Source organism: Triturus cristatus, chromosome 7 (genome assembly GCF_964204655.1).
Source record: "Triturus cristatus chromosome 7, aTriCri1.1, whole genome shotgun sequence".
Classification (NCBI taxonomy): domain Eukaryota; kingdom Metazoa; phylum Chordata; class Amphibia; order Caudata; family Salamandridae; genus Triturus; species Triturus cristatus.
In genome coordinates this window covers 357,515,672-357,532,691 of record NC_140590.1, presented here as the reverse complement: position 1 = coordinate 357,532,691, position 17,020 = coordinate 357,515,672, and the positions used below count along the sequence as shown (strand labels likewise).

At 46.2% G+C, this 17,020-nt stretch overlaps 1 protein-coding gene across 1 annotated transcript in view; it reads left to right on the top strand.

Annotated features, from left to right (window-relative positions):
• LOC146809665 (sulfotransferase 2B1-like) overlaps positions 1-17,020 on the top strand; it is a 641,816-nt gene that overhangs the window by 202,067 nt on the left and 422,729 nt on the right. The gene's annotated exons all lie outside the window — the stretch shown is intronic.

Genomic DNA, 17,020 nt, shown 5'->3' with positions numbered 1-17,020 from the left:
GGAGGGCAGGCCTATCTCACCACATGCACTCAGAGCACGCACGCACTTTACCCTGGGACACAGGGAAAGTGCGCAGAAAACCAAACAAATCACCACACCAAGTCACCAGTAAAAATCAAAAAAGTTCAGGGGTGAACCTGCCAGAAGGGCCAAGTCCAACACAACCCCCTTCCAGCCAAAACGCAGGGCAGCCCAATCACCACCGTGATGGACTTCCCTGCTTGGGGCGATAGAACACGGACGCGGGCCCGCAACTGCAGGGACACCCTCCGGTTCTACGCCACGGCAAACTCATGGAATTCTTTCTAACACCACTGTCTGGACCAACTGGGCTACCCCACTGGTACTCCCAAGTTGTCCGCGGCCAAGACCAGGCCCTAGGCCACCCAGGTGCCACTGGTCTTTGCCTAACCACAGAGTGGGGGGTAGTAACCCCTGGCACATAGCGGCCATTCTCCACTCTTCCTCTCTGAAAGACAGGACTAGACTGCCACTGGTTCTCCAGCCTAGGGTCTACACCCTCAGGCGGACCAGGAGTCTCAGGGAAGGCTCTCCTCCCCCTACCTCTTCTCCTAGGGTTCCTCCTCCTCTGGCGAGGGGTACACCTAGAACGCCATTCCAACCCAGGGTTTAACCCCTCAGGTTGTACCGGGGGCAGAGGTGGGCTCTCCCACCCTCTGCACCCCCTTCCAGAACCCTGCTCCCTACCAACTGGGGCGGTACCTCTGGAAGAAGAACTGGTCGGGACGCTGATTACAGACGTCCCACCCTTCAGGTCAGGCTGATCCCGAACCTGGCCTTCCAACCTCCGGCCTAGAACCTTTGGTGGAATAATTGCCTGGCACTCCAGGACTTCTGGGGATCTCCACTCCATCCCCCTGAGGCTATCAAATGACACGTATGTCGAGCGACTGTCTGTCTGGCGCTGATCTCCCGTCCCCTGTCCCCCTGACAGTGCGCGGAGATCCCCCAGAACAGAAGTGGTGTCACCCTGGTCACTACACGGGAACCTAGCCCAACTGGGAAGTCCCTGACCCACCGGCTCTTCCACTGGGGAACTCATCCCCCAATCACTCACGCTGGACTCCTGTACCCTCCCTACCGGAGCGGTACTGCCAGACTCCAGAACCACAGGAGCCCTGGTTACAGGTGCCCCAGGTCCTCCACTCACTAAGAGATCTTCCTCAAGTGGACTAACAGGACAGCCTAGGTCCCCAACTTGGTGTTCCCTCATGAAACCATCCAAGTCCTGAGGCAGGGTTTCGGGCGTCTGGGGACCCTCGGTCACCCCCTCACTCCTGCTCCACTGAGCCAGGCAGTGAGCCCCTACACCCTCCTCGCTATCCTGGGACCTAGCTGGGCTACACTGAGCCTCCTCCACCACGCTGGGCTGGAGGATCTCTGACCCACTATTGTTGGAATCACTCACTAATGACACTAGAGAACCTCTGGCCCTTTCCCAGCGGTCTGCTTCCTCTGCAAGTTCAAATGGACAAAAAGAGTTATACCTCAACAGGTGTTGGCGCAACCCTGGAGAACAACTACTGAGCATCTGCTCTTTGATAATCATATTTAGTACTCCATCCAAATCCTGCTCCGGGTTAAACACCAACCAGTCCACCAGTGCATCATGACATTCCTCCACAGCCTCCTCCCAAGACTGGTGAGACAGCTTCTTACTGCCCCTGAACTTCAACCTACATTCCTCCTCTCGGGAACAAGGTACCACACTCGGGGGACTGGGACTCTCTGTACTGCACTTTATATCGCTGCCCCCCCTGGACTCCACCCTCACTGGGGAATCCAGAAAACTACCACTACACTCAGGGGACAAGGAAAGGGATGAGGCGCTATCTCCTACGCTGGACCCAGCAAGGGACTCCCTACCTACGGGGTCCTCACTCTCTACTGGAGCCCAGGTACTGTCATCTTCTTCTAAATCTTCAGGGCTCCCCACGGACCCACCACCCTCCAGGTGTGAGGCCCGGGCCCTTTCTTCCTCACTGCGCTCACGTTCCCATTCATCTGCTTGCCATCCAATCATGTAGTTCCTCAATTCGTACACAGTGTCTGACTCGCTCACCCCTATGTTTCTCTCTCTACAGAACCTTTCCAACTCCTGCATACTGTAATAAACTAGATCACTGAGATCAAAAGCAGGCTCCATTCTGGCAGACGTTCTAGAGAAAAGATCACACAGGGAACCTAGGGGTCTGAGCTTAACAGGAGTACACAATTCACAAAAAGATTCAGCAAGCTCTCTAACCCAGAGAACTCACACTCACTTGCCTAGTGCCACTCACCACTCATCCACACACAACCCTCCCCTCGGACTGGTAAGGCAGTTTCTACCACCCCTGATTCCTCAACCTGACCACCACGTGACACAGGTACCAACTCTGGGCGCAGGGCGGGGGACAAATGTACTGGACACTATTACGCTGCCACCACTGGATCCCACCCTCTGGTGAATCCAGAAACACAATGCACTAAGGGGGATGATCTACCCTCCCGAGCTAGGGACACCTAACTCACAGTGCACAAAAACACATTTCCAAGGAAATGACAATTAAAAACAATCTTAGAACAATAATCCCTATACCATGTGATTTATCTAAATGCAGAGTTTTGTAGTGCGGCCAGTTGCCGCTGCGGTACAGCGCAAACGCAAGTCCAAATCCCACCGCTGATCACCAATGTTAGAAATGGGATTTCTGGTTGGCTGAGGCTTGCGCCAAAGCCAGACAGAAACCACCACTCTAGTCAGGGCTGGGGAGTTACACGACAAAGATAACCCCTGCTCACCCCCTTGGTAGCTTGGCACGAGCAGTCAGGCTTATCCCTGAGGCGATGTGTAAAGCGTTTGCGCGCGCACCCAGCAACAACACCCAAGGCCCACCACAAAGGAAACTCCACACAAGGTATTATATAAAAATAACCTTTGTATTATACACAACACATTAGATAAAAACACACACTTTACAATGTGCCAACAGGCACGGGCAGAATTTACAAGGGATTATATATACAGGGGACAGGGCCACATGGACCACTGTCAGGAATTAGCACTTTGTAGAAATAGCACTTACAACGTAGGAATAATATTTCAGAACATAGCACATACAATCACTGTAGCACTAAAAATAGAACATATAGCACACAACCAGTAACTACTGGTAACCAGAAAGTACCACCTACGCAACCCTAACCACCTTTAGGAATATCACGCAGGGAACTAGGACCTTACTAGTACCACCTGTACTAGGGAGAAAACAACCACCTAAGTATCACTCTACCTGTAGGGGTCTAAGCACATAAACACAGGATGCATAAAATACATTTAGAGGTGTAAAACAAAGCACATGACGCATAAACACATTCAGGTGCAGGAAAGGAACAATAGCGCCAAAACTCACATTAGCCACACTGTGGCAGTCCCTAGGCCAACTGGCCTTAAAGGGGCAAGGACGCCCTGTGTCCAGCAGAGTCAGGGTGCGCCTGCGCAGGCTGCGCAAACCAATGCGTGAAGGCCACAACCTAAACGTTGCAGCTGCCCACTAAGTGCTGGGCAGCTGTGGAAACGAGCCTGGGTACCACGGCGCCTTTACAACAAATATGTCACACGTTGGAGCGCAAGCTCTAGACACACTATGCGGGGCTGGAGCCACCTAGGCTCTGGGCATAACAATGCCACCCGTGGGAGCGTGCAAGCTCCCCAAGAATAATGCCCCAGTCACGTTGGAGCGTTGATGCTCTAAAGCAACCAATGCCCGGCGTGGGAGTCCTTCTGGACTCTACAAAACAATGTGCCCAGCTGGAGCCTCGCTGGGCTCTGAACAAACAAGGGGGCCACCGTTGGAGCGGCCCGCTGCCTTTCGGGGCCGCTCTTATCCGCCAAACAAATGCTCCAGTATGTTAGAGTCCCTTTGGACTCTAAGACGATGCCTCTTCCCACACGGGCTGCCGCTGCCCACTGTCAGGCGGGGCAGCGGGAAGGAGGGACGAGCACGGCGCTCGCCGGGCCCGTACTTCGCTAGGGGGGGGGGGCGGGCACCGAGAAGCGTGCCCCCGACACACCCCCAACCAGCCAGTGGCTGAGCCCCACTCACCGGTAGCGCTACGTTGGAGTCCCCCTCTGGGACTCAGGAACACCCCCGACACCACTCACCGGATTTCGCGGCTTCTTCCGGGGGGTTCCTTCAGCGTGGGGCTCTCCTCACTCAGGGGAGCTCCGCTGGACTCGGCTGGCTTCTTCCGCTTCGTGGCAGGAGCGCGGGGTAGGCTCCCGTCCGCTTCCTGTACTTGGCCACGCCCACGTCCCTTCCGAGGCTGCCTGACTTCCGGCTGAAGCCCAGCTGCGGCGGTGATTTTCTCGGCGTTCTCCGAAGTGCGGGGTGGGCTCCCGCCTTCGTATTAAAGGATAACTAGGAGGCAATAAGCGGGGTGGCCACCCGCTATAGAAATACTCAATTAAGCGGGGTGGGCACCCGCTATTTCGAGAAGACAATAAATCGAGGTGGGCACTCGGTACCAGAAACAAAGCGCTCCTGGCGCTAAGGGCAAAGGTGAAAGCGCTCTCTGCGCTAAAGGCGAGTCCAGCGCTTCCAGGCGCTGGAGGCTTCAGCAAAGCACCAAGTACAGCGTTCCTCGACGCTGGGGTCCCAAATAAAGCGCTGCTAGCGCTATAAGTTACAGAAAAGCACTTCCAGGTGCTTTAGGGGAGAATACAGAAGTCCAGCAAAGTTCTTCCCTGCATGCAGCAGGGCAGGGGTGGGGGGCAAGGCTGGACCCAGAGCCAGCTCACTGGGCCTCCAGGCAGGGAGGTAATCCAGGTGGCGGTCCTCTGGTCCAGCAGCAGCAGCAGCCCCCCTCAGGTAAGATCCTGGCAGAGAACAGTTTCTGTGGGGACACAGCCCCATTTTTATACAGCCAAACCCTTTGTTCTGGGTTCAGGGTGAGGGGGAAAACCAGTCGCAGCTGGTTGGGGAGCACCCTTGATGTGCTCAGCCCCTCACTCTATTCACTGGCAGGGCTAGGGTCGTCAGTCGCACCACAGGGGGCGGGGCCAGCATTGTGTTTGGAAAACCCTGTCCTATTCAGGACCCAGGTGGACTCCTCCCACCCATCTAGCTGATGATCTCCCCATTCACCACTGGGTGACTCATCCTGACACTGGGGAATCCCTAGCCCGTCACATGACACGACCAGCCAATCACGCGACAGACACACTGCACACAGAAGTGCCCACTTCTAGAAGTGGCACTTCCACACTAGGTACATACACGCCGCACACATCATCGCGCAGCATTCACTCCCACGAGTCCGCACATACCAAACTCGGGCCTGCACACCCCACGCATCAGGAACTACTAGGGACACATACATTCCCCATGCATTCCTATGGGAGGGCAGGCCTATCTCACCACATGCACTCAGAGCACGCACGCACTTTACCCTGGGACACAGGGAAAGTGCGCAGAAAACCAAACAAATCACCACACCAAGTCACCAGTAAAAATCAAAAAAGTTCAGGGGTGAACCTGCCAGAAGGGCCAAGTCCAACAAATATGGATTCACCTCCCAGATCAGGCTACCCTGAACTAACTGCTAAGCTAAAGAGACTGGATCATCAGATTGGAAAAACCACTGGAACACTCCATTTGAATTCCCATAGCTCAATCCAGCATGGCGCTCCACTGCAAAATGTACTCCTTGCAAAGAGATAGGTCACTTCAATTATTTGAGACTTCCTCCTCTTCATAGCCGTAAACCAATTTAATGGCTTATGATCTATTTGCACCTCAGACCTGGTACTAAATAAGTACAAGCAAAACATGGACAAGGCCCGTTTCAATGTCCACTCAGTTATGTTCCCTGAGTAGTATTTTACTAATAAAGGCCACCAGATGCTTTCTGCTCTTGTCATCTAGTTGAGCTAACAGTGCCCGTACCGTTTTGTCAGAAACATCCATCTGCACATTGAAAGGCTGACTGTAATCAGGTGCTTTCAGTATGCAAGCATTGCACAATGCCTCCTTCAGGTTCTTAAAATGACCTTTGACACTCATCAGTCCAGATCAATTTCCTGGGCTGCTTCTTGGAGGTTAATGCAGTCAATGGGGGGCGACTATAATCCCATAGTTGACCACAAAGTTCCTGTAAAAGCCAGAGAGCCCTAAATTGGACCATAGCTTCAGGGGGCCTGTGATGGCCAGGCCATCCCTTGTTAGTTGTTGGCCCTCCCAAATGACCTTGGAAGGTGGCAGCGATTCGAGTGAAACCAATCAATTAAATGAACGGCAATTATATTGCAATACATATAGAACACCTAAAAAATGTGCTGGTGATATGGCACCTCCTCATTTGTCTGAAAGGAATGGGTTTTCCCCGCTATTGTAATTTTACACCTTTCTTTATTTTCATCTGTTTCTATAAATCTGCATTTCCCCTTTGCCTCAGAACATTGTATCTTTTTTCTGGGAGTATCAGACATAGATTAAAAAGCATTTTAAAGGTCCAGCTCAATACACACAAATGACCTGAAAGTATAGAAAGAAGGAACAAAGAATTAGACATGGGAGTCTCGTCATTGACATAACCAACTAGCCTCCCTTTATGAGAAGAACAAGTATGAAGATATATTTTGTGTGTGTGTGTCAAGTCAATATGAGCTTTATTTGATTAGATTGAACCATAAAAGCAAAGCACACATATATTTGAAAAGTACAATTAGATATAATTGATGTAAAATCCCAAAATACAATCATTAGCAAAAACACATGAATCAGATCATCATTGATTCAAATACTTAGTACCCTGACAAGCCTAAATAAAAAATGCAATTTAAAAGTATTTAAATGTAATCAATAAGAATGTAAAAAGGAACACGAGAGACAACCTGATAAATATATATTTATTTGCCCACCCTCTTTTTAGCTTTTCCCACAGCAGCAACATAATTGTAACACCATGAAACAGACTTGATTAGTTAGCAGCAATTGAAGATATAGCATGGCTGGTTTACACTGTTTAAAATTAAGTGACTTTAAGAGAGGAATTAAAAAGTGAGATCGCTGATCCCGCTGTAGGCCACAAAGGAACAGCATGTGAAGTTGAGATTGAGGAGTGATTGAGTTGCAAAGGCAAGGTACCAGGTTTTTTGTGTTAAACTCATTCGAGGGGTAAACCACCGAAAAATAGGCCAGGCCAAGCATGAACCTTATCAGGAGATATCTGTGATGTCTGGGCACCCTTAGCAAGTATAGATCAATGTCAGGGGAGGTGCATAAGTGAAGGAAAGATGCCACCAATTCCCTTTTTTGATTCAGCCTCCAGTCTTGTCTGTCTAATAATTGTTTCATCACAGGTAATACCACTGTCCGGGTTCTTAAGAAGTTAAAATCCTTCGATTTCTAATAAGGCGTTTTTGACATGCATAAGACAATTGTTTTTGTGCATCCCTGTGAGCCCCAGGCAATCAGACGGCAATGACCGTGTCAGTGCAGCTTTTGGCCTGGCCCAAACTGAGAGGCAGAGCACTATTGGAGCAATTCTCACTATGTCTTCCAGATACCGGAGGCCTACCTCTTTGTGAGCTATGTATGAAGGTACACTACTGGGCAATGACAGCAAATTTCTGAAAATATTGTTCTTGCTAATCTGCAGTTGCAAACAGCCAGCGTGCCCCCTAATGGCAGCACCAGATGACACATTAGATACTGGCCTGACTTTATAAACCATAATAGCAGCCTCTAGAGGCCTGGAGCTGAGCTTGGATGCTAATTTGAATAGCATTGCCATTGGCTATTATTATTGAGTAACTCTCGTAGACTTCTTCAGATGGCCCCAAGTGGATTTATTATCAAAGGGCAACCCCAAGTAGGTAAAAGTGGAAATGCATTTGAGTAGTGTGTCAACTATGTGAAAAGGTGGTAACCTACCTCTTGGAGGACCGCATACCATGGCATACGACTTGGATTTGTTTGTAGAAAGACCTAAGTCAGTCATAAAATGTACAAAACTGTTTAAACTTTTTTGAAGTTCCCTCCCTGTTTGTGCCATGAGAGCGCAATTGTCTGCATAATAAGAACAGGACGATGTTGAGTCCCAACCCTCTAGAGATCTACTGCAGCTTCAATCAAAAAATCCTCTTGGCCAATAATATAAAAACAGAAAAAAAGGTGCCAGGACACACCCTTGCCCGACACCCTTCCTGATCTTTATATAAGGGTTACATTCCCAATTGGCCCGTACCTGACCCTGTATTCAACATCTGAATTCAGTTGCGACAAAATATGAACACGTTTTGGACAAGCCTCCCTTTTAGCATCATTACCCACAGATTGCTCCTCACAGCATTGTTAAATGCTGTGCTTAGGTCCGTAAATGCCAAGAACAGATATCCCTCTCTGAGGCTCACTTACTTAACAGCCAGCAGGTGGAGATTCAGGCATTGGTCTATTGTTCCGAGGCACTGTCTGAAACCATACTGAATCGATGCCAAGATGGAACTTTCAGTAGCCCAGGATTCCAGGAGGTCTAAAAGGACACCGTCCAAGAACTCTGCCATAGCAGCGATCAAAGATACAGGGCAATATCAGTGAGGGTCAATTCTATCGCCCTTTTTATAGATCAGGATGATGGTGACCCTTCACCATTAAGTAGGCGGAGTGGCACTGATTGCACTCTTGAATACACTCACCAATATTGGGGCCCAGAGAGAAGGCTTGTCTTTAAAAAGTTCCACTGGGACCGCATCTGGCCCAGGGGCCTTGCTAGGAGGGGGCATCTTTTACTTGCTGAAATGACTTCCCCCGCTGTGATAGTTAAGACAGGAGATTTGGTAAGTTCGGCCAGGTTGTAATCGGAACGAGATTCAGAAGGAGCTGGATTATACTAGGCATATAAATTGGTATAATAATCAACCAATACTTGTTCAAGGAAGTTGACCACAATGCCCACGCTAGAGTTCGGTGGGAAAAAAGGTACATCAACAACTTTCGAGAACTGTGGTGCCTTATTATTAGCCAAGGCACTAACCAGTTGATCCCATGCATCACCTCTGTGTGTATATTTATCTAAGACTATGAGTGCAAAAAAACATTTGACCACATTGTCACATCTTGGGCAATTTATATTTTATTGCAGTTCATACAAAACATTTGGAAGTGCCTCAAATGATACTGGCATTAATTGCCACAGATATAACAGAAACATATTCTTATATTAGGTGTTGACACTATCAGACGGCGGGGTCAAGGATTCTATGCTTATATTGTTTCCATTGGCCTCTCGTTTCGAATTCCTGATTCGGTATAAAGCACAATGATGCACAATGGGGGGTGTTAACAGTGCTTAGCAGAGTTCCTATGATCTTTTGAAAGCACATTACCAGTTGTCCTGTTAAAAGTAAAATACTGCACATCAAGGACTTCCAAGCAGGAATTCTATACTTTTAATGTGGCAGTACCTGCACTTCTCAGCAGAGTCAGTAACATAATTTCTCTACACACATTATTTTTCTTTTAGGACTATAATGTTTTTATTAGCAGTTCTCTACTAACATATCCACAAACAGGACAGCCACTAGTTATCAGTCAGAGACGAAAAGCTCTATTTTGCATTGTCAAAGGATTACTTTGTTATGGAGGACATCTCTGACATTATTCACACTCTAAAGGTCGACCCATTGATCCGCAGATCAGCAAAGGCCATGGCATCTATTCCCCTGGCCGAGGACCTCCTCTGCATTTTAAACATCATACCAGGTAGGCGGGGATCTTTGTACTTTCAGGGGATCTGCTATTGCGGCATCTCCAAGTGACAGTCACACCTCCCTAAGTAGGGCCAGGTGACCACCATTGTGACTCAATGACGGGCCAACAGGTCTAGATTTAGATGATAAAACAGACCAGGATCGTCAACATTTTTCGAATATACAGCACAGATAATAAATATCCTGGAAAAAGCCTGTATTCCACATAAAAGCCCCTCAAAATGCTCACCTTGCCCACCGCCCATAGTGTGAATATCAAAGTCAATGAACCTTCATTCACTGACATATGGTGTTTCAGAAAAGAGAAGAAGGGCTTCTAGTCCTCAGGATCTCTGTGTGTTGCCACATTCATTCTCCATTGTCCTGAGGGCCTAGGGGTGAGACCCAAATCTAATTTCAGATCAATCAAGTCATGATTAGTGACCGAGTAAGGGAGAATGTTTATAGAGTCTAAACATCGCAGCAAGTTTATTGTAAGTAAGTAAAAAATTAACGCATGGGCACAAGATGTAAACATTAAGCCTGGGCAAAGCACTACGCTACGCTCGCGTAGTTTGCGAAGTTTGCACTACTTCGCACTACGCGAATTGCACATAGCACAGTGCGAACACGCGTAGCGTAGTGTTGCGTAGTGCAGCGGTCATTTTTTGCTTGCTCGCGGTCCTCAATGTCAAGTTGGCGACCGCGAGCAAGCAAAATGACATCCCGGCGAGACTTTTTCCTTGTTCGTGATCAGCAACATCAAGTTGGCGATCGGGAGCGCGGTAAATAAAGCTCCCGGCGAGATTCTCAACGCGAGGAGGTCAGGTTTCTCATTGCGAGTGGTCGCGTATGCTCGCGACCGTTCGCGATGAGAAACTACCAGTCCACGTTGAGAAAGCTGCAGCTCGAATAAAAATCTACTCGAACGGAAGAAAACTACAGCTCGCACTGTGCAAGATGCCGTTTTCAAAGATTGCACAGTGCCGGTTGCTTGTCCGCACTGTGCAATGATTGAAAACGACATCTTGCTCAGTGCGAACAGGGTACTACGCAGTTCGCGAAGTGCTACGCGTAGCTCGCGTAGTGCGAAGTGCACTTTGCGTAGCTTCGCGTCGTGCTACTTCGCGAACTACACCCAGGGTTAGTAAACATGTAATCCCGGCCATTATGGTGAATCAGTCTCCATGGGTCTTGTAGCACATGTTTAGACAATACAACTTGCAAGAGTGCTCTGTCCTTATTGGGTCTAGTGTCCGGCCTACATGACTGATCAAGGAGCGGTTAGAGAACTGCATTAAAATCTCCCCACTCTTTACCCAAAATATGTGGAGGAGTCTAGATATATGTAGTAGAAAGTCCTATTTATCACCCACTGGAGCATAGATTTGGCCAACTATCAAAATTGTATTTTGAAGTTGTATCTTTGCAAAAACTTATTGCCCATCAGTGTCAATCCATGTGCTTAGAATGTAAATTGAAATGATCGGTGTATAAAGAATGGCAACTCCTTTCTTCCTCTGTTCTAATGGGGTGCGTGAGTGGTAGGTCATACATAAATCACTTTACCAACCCAATCCCTTTTCAGTTTGTCACATTAATGATCAGTGTGGTGTATTTCCTGTATAAGGGCAATATCAGAGCAGTGCAATTTCAGATTTGAACACTTTTGTACATTTGACAAAGCTCGTTAGACCATTTACATTAAGAGAATCAATTTTCAGTGGAGCAGGTGGCATAAATAACAAAGAAATGTGAGAATTGTATGCAATGGAGGGGTGGCAGCAAGCGTTCATTGCAGATAGTTCAATATGCGTTTGTTGCCAATGGGTATAGGCCCAGAGGATTAGGGACAAGAAATTGATGTTAGACCAAATCTGTTTAAGCGACCTCAAGGTTTACTAGCAGAGGTATAGCTATTGATGTACTTAGGTGACACTAATCTCACTTAAATCGCCCAGCTGTCTTTAGGTGGGGGGATACATAGGATGCATGAGCAGGGGTATTGTGAGGCCTCAGGCCCTCAACATGTACAACCATATTATAAACAGCCCCTTGACATGAGAGTATAAAATGTAAGCTTTGAGATGCAAACTGAATTTGCCTCTGATTTTTGTTGCTGCAAATGTTTTTTCGGCGTATCTTTTCAACATGGAAAGGTAACTTTTACCAGCCTTAACCTTTTCTCATCATCTAGCCGTCAGGTCTCAAAATCATCTCTCTAGTTGGTCTCTTGCAGTCCTGAAGCACCACTTCTGACTATCAGGTTTCCAGGGTCCATTGTGTGAAGCAATTTCTCCTAATCCTCAAGGTCACCTTCTTCCATACTATGTCCAGTACTTGTTATCGCTATCATTACTTTGTCAAATAAGCCACAGTGTATTTCCAGTTTGTACAGTCTCAGTCTGAGTGAAGAGAATCATTTCTATTTTCCATTTGTGTCTTGTGAGTTATCCATAAAGAGAAACATGCAATGGGTCCCAAGCTGCAGGAAGGATACCGTTAATTGTCTCAGATGGGAAGCATCAGCTGTTGTTTTCACTCTTTTTCCCCTTTAGAATTTTATCTGCGGATTAAAAGTGATTTTCAGCAAAGCCAGCTGGAAGTCTTTGAAGAAAGGCTAGATATCACTCTTGTACAATTGCCCTAAGACTCCTGAGATGCTGATATTGTCCCTCCTGCTTTGTTCCTTGAGGTCGGGGACTTTTTTGTGGAGTGACCTTATGTTCGGTTCCCATTCTGGGAGAGCATCCAATCTTTTTTTAAACCTCTTCGATCCTGTCCTCCAGTACCATTAACCTTACTTGGCACAATGTTACATCAGCTTGCAAAGACTGTATTTTGTGTGCTGATTGGTTCACTGTCTTGCCCACTGCCCCTATAGAGAGTTTAATATCAGTTCACTCTTTCAGGAAAGACACAATGTTAACCAGAGAAGAAGGTGATGCATTGGTCTTCTCTATATTCAACTTGTATGAAGGTGGATGTTTCACAACTTCCTTGGAGTACAGTAGTTTTGCACATGTTTAGCCATAGACATGAATACTGCAATCACTCACAGAAGAGGTCAACATCCTAGACACTTTATTTGATATTGAGGTATCCACGCAAAAGTTGACAAAGTAGAATTATGCAGGAAGGTCAATAATCGCAGTCCATCTCAAGGAGTAAGGGGAATCCGTAAAATTATTATAGTGCATCAGTTTATACAGCCAGTCAGAACATTGCCATGCAATCCTCAATCAAATTATTGAAAGTCGTTTTTCACAACAGGTCACTAAAGACACAACTTTATATTAGAAGAACCTGAGACACATCAGAGTGCTGTGCATCAATAGCAGATTGTTGGAGCGAGATGTAGAGTTATCTTCATTCAAGATGCCCACCTCACCTGTCCTCTGCCTATGGTTATAATACCCCAAGAACACAGTCGATATACTTAGCAAGAAAGGCCCCAGTGCTGTTTAATCTGGGAAAGCAGGAGAAGAAGATATCTTGCAGGGTTGATAGAGTACCTAGTAAAGCATCGCTCAAACAGCATAACAGACCTCAACCCACTAGTATCGCAACAGTGCACTCTAATACTCCTCCACATAAGATGCTGTCTTCACTGCCGGTAAGTTCGTGTCGTGTATTTGTCAGGGGCACCACCTACTCAAAGGAAGAGTGAGGCTGAGAGGAAAACGTGATGTAATGGGCTCAGAAGGCAGTTCCTTTAAGTGCGGGCCTTAACAAAATGGCGGTCCTAGACCTTCATTTGAAGAGACATAAATCAATTTCCTGGTTGGTACATTCAGTAACAAATTTCGTGAGCATTCCTAAACACAGTGTAAACTGCTCATAGTTTTGAATACATTATTCAAAGATTAAACCAAAGAAGTGCAACAAAACATAATCCAATTTACCATGCATTTTATTCTTATGCAATTGGTGTACAATTGAGAAGCTTAATCGACTGTAATTAAATTATTGGAGGTTGATCCAGAGGGAACGTGCATTGGAGGAGGGTGCTCAAGTGTAAAGGAGTGAAGAAGAAAGGCTTTCAAGTAGTGACATAAAAAAGGGAACTTGATAGTTTTTAAAAACAATAGGACTGGTTGTATATCACCGTCCTATCTAGCCTGGCCAGATTCGCAGTAGAAAGTCTGAAATTGGTTACAGTTGTAAATTACATAGAATTAAATTTCTTGAGTGGCACGTTAGGGGATGAGTGTGGGGTCCAGGCTGATCATGGGGGTGTCGACGTTTCGATCCATCTTATAGTCATGGGGCAAGTGGCGGGGATGTCACACAGCATTTCTCAATTCAGCCATAAAGTCTTATCTATCTTTTTTTAAGAGGCTCCCGATTCCAGGCGGTTGAGTAACTAATACAGTCCAGGTTTTTTCCTTATCTTGTGCCATATTTGAAGTACTCGATTTATAATTGCTTAAACAGGGCTAAAACTTTTAGTCTGAAGGTAGAAGAATGGTAAAGAAAACAAGCATTTTCAATGCAATAGGTCTCGCATTGGTGAATGTTTGAGCAATTGGTGTTGCAAATGGTAATGTGTTTTTTTTTTTTCTTTTTGTTAAACAATATACTACCAGTAGCATAAGTAATAAATGAAAAGGGCTCAAGCAATGAAAGGGTGCAATGCCATAAGCTGTTGCTAGGTATTCTTGTGGAGTTGTAAAGGCACCTTTATTAGCTTTATAAGATACTGCACCCTTAATGCAATTATAAAGAGAAAGATTGCATTAAGGCTGCAATACCCATGTGGCAAATAGAGGTCCTTTTATAACTCCACAGGGACAATTAGTCATAACTCCGTTTAGATACTTTTACCACAAACCTATGTTTTAAGAGTTGCAAATATTAGCAAATGCAGAACTGTTGTAACAAATACAGCGTAATGTACTCCTTTTGACACAAGTAATAGCAGGGTTTGGTGGCTTAGGGGAGGTATGCGTCCAGTGTAGGGCCTATGTTTGACCTTAAGGTCACAGGTTCAAATCCCAACGTGTTGACTGAGCCTTTTATCCTCCTGAGGTCGATACAATAACTACTGTTGGGTAATATGAAATCTGTTTTATTTAGGCTAATATGCACACTGGTGAATATACGTTTTATAAATACAGATTATATAAAAGCTGCTGCTAAGATTAGGAATTTAATTTGTTGCTTAAATTGGCGGTATTTTTGGACTGTTCAAGGGTCGTATTTGCGCCTTATTGTGGGGGTGGCTGTATGAAAGGGGGGCATGCTGCATTGATGCTGTTGCAGCGGGAACGGGTGTATTTCGTTTGCTGGTCTAGACAGAGGACGACGGCTGGGCAGGCACCGGTAATGAGAGAAATATAAAGCAATAAATATAAGTAAATAAAGAAACATGAGGCCATTGAAAACAAACATATGCAGAAAGCCTGATGTGACAACAGAATTGCGGGCGGCTGAGATAAGATAAACAGGGTTTATTATGGTGGAAAGGAAAGAAATGTATGATAAACTGTGTTACAGAATAAAGAAACTAGATTGCACGCAGCATTTTTTTTTGTTAGGCACGGGGAGATTACGTGATTTGCCCAGAATCACGTGATGTTGAACCGACAACTAGACTCTAACATGATTCCTTAGTTCCAAAGTCGACAGCTCTGGCCGTCGTGCTACGTTACTATATCCTGGAAAGTGCTGGGCACATAAATATCTCTAGAGCAGGTGTTTTATGTGTAAAATGCAGCCTGTTCGGGTCCACCTAAGTAGGTAAGTATGACTAACACATTTGGCCTTGCTGCCAAGTTCCTTGCTGCAGACTATTTAAAAATATAAAAATGCACTAAATAAAAATAAATAAATACTGCTGTGCTGGTCCTTTCGGATCTCCGACCCTGCTGCCCCTCCCCTAGTACCTGCGGAAGTTGTTCCTGTCCGTTGCAAAGCCATAAGCTGTCTTGAGCCAGTGCTGTACCCCACGGTCTTCTTCACGACACCGCCACTCGTGCTCACGGTACCCGCAGCCATTACAACCCCACTAGCAAGCTAATGTGCAAGACACGTGAGGAAATACGCAACGTCCAAACAAAGTAGGCTTAGAAGTACAAAACCTCAACCAGGCACGTCAGTGGTAGTAACTGTTAAATGAATTAGAACACTGAAGCACAACCTAGCCATAGCGTGCTCTTCTTCTTACTCAGTATACAAGGAGACTTGACGACCTTAGGAACATGACAATAGAAACAAGGCTGTCGTTCATTGAAATACAAGACGGCCGGGCACATACCACACCGTCCGCACGGTGTATTATGGGATGGCCATATTAAGCAGGAAAGAATTTAGGAGTGAGCGACCGGAGACATCTGCTGTGACTGGAGCATGAAGGAGTGGTTTAAACACATGTTAAGAAAGTGGGCAAGTCGCAAAGTATTGTAATCGTTTAATATATATTCATCCCTTCAGTCTACACTTTCACAACATTATATTGATTGCAAATTGTTCAAAGGCGCTTAGTAAAAAGTGAAGCTTTGAGAATACGCTTATAATTTAGTCGTGGCAGTAAACCATCGCGGTGCTGTATTTCTTTCGGGGGGAGGGAGGGGGGGGGGGGTGCAGGAATGTACAGAACCACTGTACAATCCAATATGGCTCCCAGGGCACCTTTTAAAACCCCACTGAGTCTTGTGTCGCTTTCATCTAGAGTTGTCTCCAGTATAAAAAGATTGGTCTAAAATAGAAGCGATCCTTCAACTATAATATCAACAGCCCATGTATAATCTCCAGACTTTACTCTAATGAAAACGTGGGTAAACGTTCTAAAATAACCAGGGAGTAGCTTTAGGGCACACATTTCCTATAAATACAAGCATTTGCAATGCAATCGGTCTCGCCTTTTGGACCTTATAAGTATTTATCCATGCAGCACGAGTGAGAAAAATAGACAAACTTATTCATAGCTGCTGTTACGAAACTCACGGAAGTACGAGTACGTGCCCAGGACCACACAGTGTCTGCAGCGCATTTAAGAAACATATCATGAGAGACGGAAGTGGGGTAAAGGCAAGCAGTTAGGACAGGGCAGCAATCATCAACAGGCTTTCTCATGTAATGGCCCTGTGGCTAATAATTAAAAAAAAAAACTGAATGTAATGTTATTAATTCTCTTCTAAAGCGCTCGAGTTAAGTTATAACACTGCCAAACAAGCACTGAATAGAGAGAAGATAGGAGACCACCGGACAGGCTTTCCTAAAACGGAATAAGTCATCTCAAAGTGAAGTCTTTGAATATGGGGT